This window comes from Macaca fascicularis, chromosome 7 (assembly GCF_037993035.2).
Source record: "Macaca fascicularis isolate 582-1 chromosome 7, T2T-MFA8v1.1".
In the NCBI taxonomy this organism is placed as follows: domain Eukaryota; kingdom Metazoa; phylum Chordata; class Mammalia; order Primates; family Cercopithecidae; genus Macaca; species Macaca fascicularis.
In genome coordinates this window covers 149,757,406-149,767,335 of record NC_088381.1, presented here as the reverse complement: position 1 = coordinate 149,767,335, position 9,930 = coordinate 149,757,406, and the positions used below count along the sequence as shown (strand labels likewise).

Genomic DNA, 9,930 nt, shown 5'->3' with positions numbered 1-9,930 from the left:
TGGAAGGAAATTTTGTATAAAGTCCAAACAGTGGTCCTCATTTTAACTCTTAGAAAGCAGAGGCATTATATGTTTGAGAGTGCTTGTCAAAACACAGTTGAAATAATGGTAGGATTTCCTGCTTACAGCAATTCATAATGTCTATCAATGTATATCAATGGAAACATGTTATATGAAAATTGTAGGCAGGAAATTGGATATGCCCATAATATACCCAGAGGTGCATTTATGCCTATTAAGCATCTTTCTTACATAAGCCTCTACTTATTGATATTGCTGAATCATTTCTACCTGCTAACCTAAGTCCTGGCCTTCTGTGGCCAATGGAAGATGTCTAAAATTACTGTGCATCAGTCTTTCACTTCAAGTATTTCTGAACATATATGTGTAGTAATGTATAGCCAGCGTTTTCCCATTGTGCTTTGCTTTTGAACTTCTAAGCATAACCCAGATGCCCAAACAAAGAAAGGTGTATGCCTAGGGAGGGGGAGTTTGTCCTGTGAAGCATGAACCAGCCTCACTACTTAAGGTAGTTCTCTCCCTTTCCTTCTAACAAATTTAAGTCTCTGCTCCAGATTCTGAAGATTAGATGTCATTCTTCAAAAACAATTTAAAATGTTTGTTAAGGACTTCTCAGCATTTAGTTATCAAATTACTCAAATGCTTAGCAGTCCTCAAATCATCCGTGTCATTCCAAGATCATCTCTATCAACCAGAAATGATATAAAATTAAAGAATTATTATAGACAACCATAGTAATTATTTGGTAATGGCTAAGTTAGTAATGGCTCTATGGAATCCTTTCCAGTGCCTTTAATTCCTCAAAAATGGTGGCCATGACATTGACAACTTGACTTCTGAGACGTGGTAAAATATTGGCAATGACCTATGCCCAAAAGTTCTGCTTTGAACTGTAAACAACAGAATAGTTTTCTTCTTCCATGAAACTTCAAAATATATATATAGAAGAAAGACTTAGAGGCATGGTGGGATGTCTGTCTCCTTTGCATACTATAAAGCCAAGTTTCCCATCTCTAGAATATCATTTATTGCCTACTTTTATAGAGAGCTATTTGTGTTTCTACTTCTCTAACTAAACAATACACTCCTTGAATGGAAGAATTCACTAAGGTTTTTTCACCTTCCAACAGGTGAAATCCAGCAATTAACACACTGCCTGTAACAAAGCAGAAGCTCAGAAAATGCTAACCAACCAAAATTGGCTTGAAATCATCGTTTCCAGAATAATTAGGCTTTGTGGAAAATCATTGCTGAGTCAGAAATTGGCAAGTATCATTTTATACCCTATTGGCATGTGGTTCTCTCTCCATTTCTTTCTTCCTTTTTTTTTTTTTTTTTTTTTTGAGGAGTCTCACTCTGTTGCCCAGGCTGGAGTGCAGTGGCCTGATCTCAGCTCACAGCAACCTCCGCCTCCAGCATTCAAGTGATTCTCATGCCTCAGTCTCCCAAGTAGCTGAGATTACAGATATGTGCCACCATGCCTGGCTGATTTTTTTATTATTTATTATTATTATTATTTTTAGTAGAGATGGGGTTTCACTGTGTTGGCCAGGCTGTTCTCAAACTCCTGACCTCAGACAATCCACCCACCTCGGCCTCCCAAAGTGGTGGGATTACAGGCATGAGCCACTACGCCTGGCCTCTCTCTCCATTTCAAGGTGGTTCTTTCAAAATGAATCTGCTGAGAGCAGAACCCAGGTGTTGATGGCAGCTGGATGTATCTATTTTCATCAATTATAGAAGTTCCAAGGTGGTTAGGCTGGCAAGTTAAAATTAAGGTAAAAAAATTTTCCCAGTTCTCTAGCACAAAGACAGAAGAAATCTAAAATTAAAGTTTTAATATCTGGTGAAGACATGAAATTTTAATATTACATAAGAAATAAGGTTTGTCTAAATACTACAATAAGAAATAAGGTTTGTCTAAATAGTTTTGCCATGTTCCATGGAAATGAATGCTATACCAAACTTATTTCAAACAGAAATTTAAAAGTTCCTTACGAAGTGCAAGAATTGAGAGCCTGCACTTTCTATTATTCTTGTGATCATCCAGCTACATACCCATGATGAATTTTCTTCATTAGTTTTGCCTTGACAGGAAAATATAGCTGGCTGAAGTGGCCGAAGCATTTACCCTTTCAAAAGTAGTATGCTAAGTTTACATGTATTCACTTTAATTCATTTTTATGCTCTTTTTCTTCCCATGTGATAGTAGAAATTGTGTTCTCCACCCATCACTACAGAAATAGTCATCAAAAATATCTCAAAACATAATGGGTCAGAAGTTCTATGACACCCAGTACCACAAGAATGTGAAGAATCTTATTTACAAATATGGTATGCAAGTTATTCTAGGAAATGAGGGTTCTAACTACCACATAGGTCAAATGTATTGCTGCTATTGGGAAACGGAGACAGTCCGACGTAATAGTCATCATGGCTGTAATGAGAGTTGGAGAGGAAGGTGTGAAGGGAAAACAAAGTTGCATAAAAACCCTTGGAGTTTTCGGAGAGCCAGAAGAATAAAAATTAACCTGGAGCGCAGAAGAACTGACGCAGAAAAACAACCTGAAAGCCATGGAGAGAAGTACAGGAAAATTCCAAAGATTTCCCTGAATATGTGTAACTGCAATTCCCTACCAAACCTAGAGCATGATTCATGATTTAGAAATAATTTGGGCTTGTTTTTTCCTCATTGTGAAAGTAATAATTCCCCTGTGTGAAAACTGTGAAAAACAATTTAAGGAGTAACTATTACCCATTATTTAAATCCCCAAAGATAACTTCCATGAAAATTGTGTTGTATATCCTTCCAGACATAGATACATATTCGTGTTTTATGTAATTGAGAACATATTAAATATACAATTTTTATGTCCTACATTTGTTTTTCCATTACCATTAAAAACTCTCTTAATACATCATGTTATGGATGTAATATTGTGTTAAATAGCTCAATGTTAAATATTTTTGTTCTTTCCAATGATTCACAATGATTTTTTAAAAACCACTGGGAATTTATGATCACCAAATCTGGAAGCAACTAAGATGTCCTTCAATAAGTGAGTGGATAAACTATGGTACATCTATAGAATGTAACACTACCCAGCAATGAAAGGAATCAGATATCAAGTTCATTGCAAAGACATGAATGAATCTTAAATTCATAATGTATATTTGCTAATAGGTTGGGGAAAAGGTTCTGACCTAAATAACTAGAAATGACATAAATGCCTTGTAAGACTGAAGGCTAAAGAAAATACACATAAGCATTCTACTCTCACTGATAAAATTGTCTCCAGGGGGTTATGAATCGACAATTCTAAAACCATTATATATATGTAGGGGATCGGTCAGGGTGGTGAGAGAAATTATAAGGATAAAGTTATAGGAAATAGACACAAACTTTCTTGGAAGGCCAGGAGGTTTGCATGGCTTCAGCAAAAGATTTGGCTGAAGGCAGCCTAATTCTGTTTACCTTGAGTTGATATCAGAAGAGCAAATAACAAGGGAATGTGGGGGAGTTTATCTAAATAGCTTGTTTACTCATGTGGTCCTAAGAATGACCCTTGATCATCTGTGGGCCCATGACTGCTCTCTACTCAGGAGGTTGGCAATCTTAATTACTCTCTCGTGGTGTTTACTCGAGACCTTTGTCATTTAATCTGTACTAAATAAATGCAAATGTTGCAGACTCAGGCAGCAGAGCCCCTTAGCCACACCGATAGGCAAAATATCTGTGTCAGTGTACATCTTTCATCCATCGCTGGGTCAGGGTCTGCAGATCGGACCTGGCATATATATATTGGAATTGAAGAAATTAAATAAATACATAGTGAATGATGAGAATCAGGTTTCTCACTGTTAAAGTATAAGGTTACAAATAAACCAGAGGTAGAAACTAAATGATCCATGTAACAACAGATTAAAGACATCAGCCTGAACTCAAATTTAGCTTAATATAGATATGGATGGTTACATATTTATTATTTATAGCTATGTATATGATCAGGGGTTAGTATATACACATATATTTCCTTGCTCCATCAACTGAAAGAACCTAGACACACTGACATTTAGTAGCAACAAGCCCACTTAGTGCCTGAATCTTTGTTTCTAATACTATTCTTCAATAAAAGGACAAGGGCTCCTTGGATGAATTGCTGAATCTGGGACTGGGGCAAGAAATACACAAGATGACCCTGTAGCATATAGTCATACCACAAAGTAAGAAAGAGCTTTAAAAAATACAACGATAAGACATGTCAAAATGACACAGACATCAACTAAAAGAGCTTTCAGCAGTCAAAGTTGAAACAATTTAACTAACAAAATAAAGTAATATTGGATTTTTAGCTCAAAACATAAAATAACTATCTATGCATCTATACCCTTATAAATAAATGTTAAATAAACTTGTTAATAGGAGAAAAATAGATATGTCTTCCATAAGGAAATATACCAAGTAATTTATGTAAATATCCTGCCCTTACATTTGACAATTAATTTTCTTATTCTTAAATGGGAACTACTTTCAGTGACTTTCTTCCAAAGAGTACACTGGGAGAAGGGGAAAGAAAACAGTAACTTGACAGTAGAGAAACATGATAAACACTACCTTAACCAGGTGACCAAGGTCAAACTCAACAGTGATGCCATGTTAACAGTAAGCACCCTTGAAAAGATGTGATGATAATGGCACTTTATCTCTGTGGTCTTCTTTCCAAAACCCACAAGTTCCATCTAATCACATTTTTAAAAATCAGAAAAATTTCAATAAAGGGACATCCTATAAAATATGTGAGCAGTAGGCCAGGTGCGATGGCTCATGCCTGTAATCCCAGCACTTTGGGAGGCCGATGCAGGTGGATCACGAGGTCAAGAGATCGAGACCTTCCTGTCTAACACAGTGAAACCCTGTGTCTACTAAAAACGCAAAAAATTAGCTGGGTGTGGTGGTGGGCACCTGTAGTCCCAGCTACCCAGGAGGCTGAGGCAGGAGAATGGCGTGAACCTGGGAGGCGGAGCTTACAATGAGCCGAGATCATGCCACTGCACTCCAGCCTGGGCAACAGAGTGAGACTCCATCTCACCAAAAAAAAAAATGTGAGCAATACTCCCCAAAACTGTCAAGGTCATCAAAAACAAGAGAAGTTTGAAAAACTCACAGCTTAGAAGAACCTAAAAAGACATGATGACTATCTGTAATGATAACCTAGATAGGATCCTGGAGCAATAAAAGGTCATTAGATTATAACTAAGGAAATCTGAATACAGTGTGCATTTTAGTTACTATCAATATTGGTTCATTCATCGGGACAAACGGATCTTACCAATATTTATATTAGGGGAAAATGGATGTAGTACGTATGGACACTTTCTATACTATTTTTGTAATTTTTCTGTAAGTCTAAAACTATTCTAAAGTAAAACGTTATGTTTTAAATAATTAAGAATAATATTTTGGCCCCAAAGAGTTGTTCATAGTTCTGATTATTTTCTGAGAACTGGAATTACTGATTAGAAGTAAATTAATATTTTAAGGGGCCCTATTGCCAATTACTTACCATTACTTTTGCACTAATTTAATATGTCAGTGACAATAATTGAGAGAGTCTGTCCCTCTGTAAGAGCCCTGATTAAAAGTGACTTAGATGTTGAATCTTCCTCACAGAAGCCAACTAGCCAAAAACGGATAGTTTTATTCAACCTGAAGTGAAATAAGTCAGTATAACCTAGAAGATAAGTGCTCAGGGTTGAATGATGCTGCATGAATTTGTATATGGCTCCACTATTTTCTTACTGTGACTTTGGGCAGGTTATGTAGCTGCCTTAATCCTCAGTCGTTCCTACCTGTAAGATGACAATAACCAAATAACTCTACTATATGGTTTTGAGGACAATTAAATAAGGTAATGCATACCACCTAATTAGTACCATGGCTGGCACAAAGTAAGTACTTGCTCTCAGTTATTGTTATTGGTTTTTCCTTGTTCACTCATTTATTCAACAAATATTTATTGAAGAACCACTATGTGTTAAGCACTCTGGAAGGTCCTGGAGAGACAGTGGTCAACAAGACACAATCCTTGCCTCTAAGGAGCTAACGGTCTTGCAGTAAAGTCCCAGACATGCACAAGAAATCACAATCTCATGTGATGAGCATGTAAATAGACATCCTGATTCCAGGAAGCAATGGAAGCATATGGCATGATCATGATCAAGAAAGCCTCCTCAGGGAAGTGGACAGATGAGCCAAAATCTAAAGGATTTTGTAGGATTTAACCCAGTGGTGTTCTGAATCCAGCACACATCCACTCTCTAGGACCCATTGTGCAGATTTCTTCCCAATTTTGTGTCCAAAGACATCACGTGGGTAGCATGATCAAAGTCATGGTGAGAATGTTTGTACCATGAAAACCATCAAATGCCGCAAATCTGGGATCCTCTTCTTCTCCTCTCCCAAAGGCAGTTGTTAAATGTTTACCAGCAAAACACTGCATTAACCAATCAAATTCTGAAGGACGAATGTGGAGGGAAGCAAGGAGCATGGTGGATTTGAGAAACTGAGAGGTGTTTGTCTGAGCTAGAGCAGGAAGGGATTATAAGGATAAAGAACAAGTGGGAACCAAATCATGTAGCCCTTTGTAAACCAAACTAAGATATTTAGAATTTTTTTCTGAGGGCAATGGGGAGCCACTGAAGGGTGTAGAGCAAGGCATCAGAGGTGGTTTGCACGTTAGAAAGATTCCCTCTGGATTTGAAGAGCATAGTATAATTGAGAATAGACAGGGTGTGCTTAAGATTTTATGGATATATAGATGACTTGGATTTGATAATTATCTTTGTCTCCACAGGGTGGTATAATTAAAGTGCCTTTATCAGTTAATATATCAAAATGTTTGTATTTTTTTGTGTTTCCTACCTGGATTCTTTTAAAGTTACTTTCTTAACAAACTGTCACAAAACAGTAGACTGAGACTTAACACTTTTGACAGTTTTATTACATTTCTAACAGTTCCTAGAAAATTTTCTTCTTCCCAATCCTACATTTATTAAGAGAGCAAGACCTGAGACTGTGAAATAAATGAAAAGGTTGCTGAAGGGAACAAGGTAAAAGATAACAGTCTGAACATGAGTAGTAGTTGTTGTGGTTGTGGCAAATGGCTTTGAAAAATATTTAGGAGGTAGTTCATGATGATGGCATGAATGAGGAGAGTGAGAGGCAAGGAAAAGTGAAGAAAAATGCTCAGATATCTGGCTGGGCATTGGTTACTTACACCACAAAATAGGAACCAATAGAGAAATAGTAATTTAGGGTCAGAATAATATAGTCCAGAAAACAGGGGGTATGGTGGTGAAAGGGGGTAAAAGAATGTGTTTGTTCAATTATTGAGTTTAAAATGTCTTTGCAAGTTCTAAGGGAAATCGTGCAGAACTCAGTTGTGTATGTGAATATGGAGCTCAAGGAAAGAGGAAAGAAAAAGCACCTTAAAAAACAAGGCATGACCAGGTACAGTGGCTCATGCCTGTAATCCCAGCACTTTGGGAGGTTGAGGCAACAGAATCACTTGAGGCCAGAAGTCCAAGACCAGCCCAGGAAACATAGCAAGACCCAATCTCTACAAAAAAAGAAAAAAAATTAATAACCAAATGTAGTATTGTGTACCTGTAGTTCCAGTTATTCAGGAGGTGGAGGTAAGGAGGATTGCTTGAGCCCGGGAGTTGGAGGCTGCAGTGAGCTCTGATTGCGCCACTGCTCTCCAGCCTGGGTGACAGAGTGAGACCCTGTCTCTACGAAAAGGCATGAAAAGTCTTCTTCCAGCATCTGGACACAAAGAAAGAGAATGAAGCCTTTTGGAGCCAAAAGACGCAAGCACGTCTTCAAAGAAGAAGAGCAAGTCGGCAGTGTCAAATACCATAGAGAGGTCAAAAAAGAGTTAAGATATTCTGTCCTTGCTGCTTCTACATGAGAATGAAGACCATTCTCAGGAATCAGACTAAACATTCCAGAAAATGTCAATATCACTCCGAAGGGACTCACAGTTACGAAGGGCCCCAGAGGAACTCTGCAGAGAGACTTCATTCGTATTAATGTAGAACTTGCGTTACTTGGAAAGAAAACACAGGCTTCAAGTTGACACAGTGGAGAAATAGACAAGAATTTGCTCTGGTTCACACTATTAATAGTCATGTACAGAACGGGATCCAGAACATTACACTAGGCTTCCATTACAAGATGAAGTCTGTGTATCCTACAAGATGAAGTCTATGTATGCTCACTTCCTTCTCAGCATCGTCATTCAGAAGAATGGGTCTCTTGTTCACATCAGAAATTTCTTTTTTTTTTTAATTTATTTATTATTATTATACTTTAAGTTCTAGGGTACATGTGCATAACGTGCAGGTTTGTTACATATGTATACTTGTGCCATGTTGCTGTGCTGCACCCATCAACTCGTCAGCAGCCATCAACTCGTCATTTACATCAGGTATAACTCCCACATCAGAAATTTCTTAAGTGAAAAATGCATCCACAGGGTTCAGATGAGGCCAAGTGTGGCTTGTTCCATCAGTATCTCAAGCCCAGAAAGAAGAGTTCATTTTTGAAGGTAATGACAGTAAACTTGTACCAAATTCAGCTTCTTTGATTTAGCAGGTTACAGTAGTCAAAAACAAGGATACCAGATAATTGTTGGATGGTATCTATGTCTCTGAGAAAGGAACAGTTCTGCCATCTGATGAATAAAGTGTCAGAGTTATCCAGCTATGAAACAAGATGCTGGATGATTCCTAAGACCTATTTGTGATATTTTAAACATGCAATAAAAGCCCTCTATTGATAGAAAAAAAATGGAAGCAAGGGATGGAGGAAAGGAGAAAGGGAGGAAGGAAGGAAGGAAGGAAGGAAGGAAGGAAGGAAGGAAGGAAGGAAGGAAGGAAGGAAGGAAGGAAGGAAGGAAGGAAGGAAAGAAAGAAGGACTAGATTTAGTAGTAAGGCTCTCTCCTTAGCAGCCACCTACAGAGCCATTTCTGAAGAATGGCTGGGGAAAAGGTCAGATTGTAGAAGAGTTAAAAATAGCAAAGATAGACTATTTTTAGCTTTGGCTTATGTTTTCTGCCTAGCAAGGTCAAACCATGTAACAAAGATATGACCTAGCCCAGTGCTTCTGAGACTCTTCCACCAAAATATTGCTTATAGCAAAATGGGGTGTGAATCTATGCATGTCTAGGGGTATAGGATCCTACAACTACAAAATTTCTCTAGCTTTATCCTAGTAATTCTTCTAAATTTCTATTTGTTATAGTATGAAAATAGTAGTTTTCAGCCCCAAAAAAATCTTTTGGAAAAAAACCATACTCCCAGGAAAATGTAAGATATTTAAATGGTGGCCTCAGGGAGTTCTGCAGGGTACATATAAACACTAGTTTGAGAAACAAGGACTCACTCCAAGTTTTGTGTAGGAAAATGTACCTTTATTTCGATTACTTCACAGAGATTGTGTCACAGTTTACCCCAGGCGTGGTGGTTCACACCTGTAATCCCAGCACTTCAGGAGGCCAAGGCGGGCGGATCACGAGGTCAAGAGATCAAGACCATCCTGGCCAACACAGTGAAACCCCATCTCTACTAAAAATCCAAAAAAAATTTAGCTGGGCATGGTGGCACGTGCCTGTAGTCCCAGCTACTCGGGAGGCTGAGGCAGGAGAATGTCTTGAACTCAGGAGGTGGAGGTTGCAGTGAATGGAGATCACGCCACTGCACTCCAGCCTGGTGACAGAGCAACACTCCATCTCAAAAAAAATAAATAAATAACAAGAAGGAAGGAAGGAAGGAAGGAAGGAAGGAAGGAAGGAAGGAAGGAAGGAAGGAAGGAAGGAAGGAAGGAAGACACAAAGAAGGGGAAGTTG

At 38.1% G+C, this 9,930-nt stretch overlaps 1 pseudogene; it reads left to right on the top strand.

Moving 5' to 3' along the window:
• The first annotated feature begins 7,993 nt into the window (after positions 1–7,993).
• Positions 7,994–8,767, top strand: LOC107130336 (large ribosomal subunit protein uL6-like; annotated as a pseudogene).
• The last annotated feature ends 1,163 nt before the right edge of the window (positions 8,768–9,930 follow it).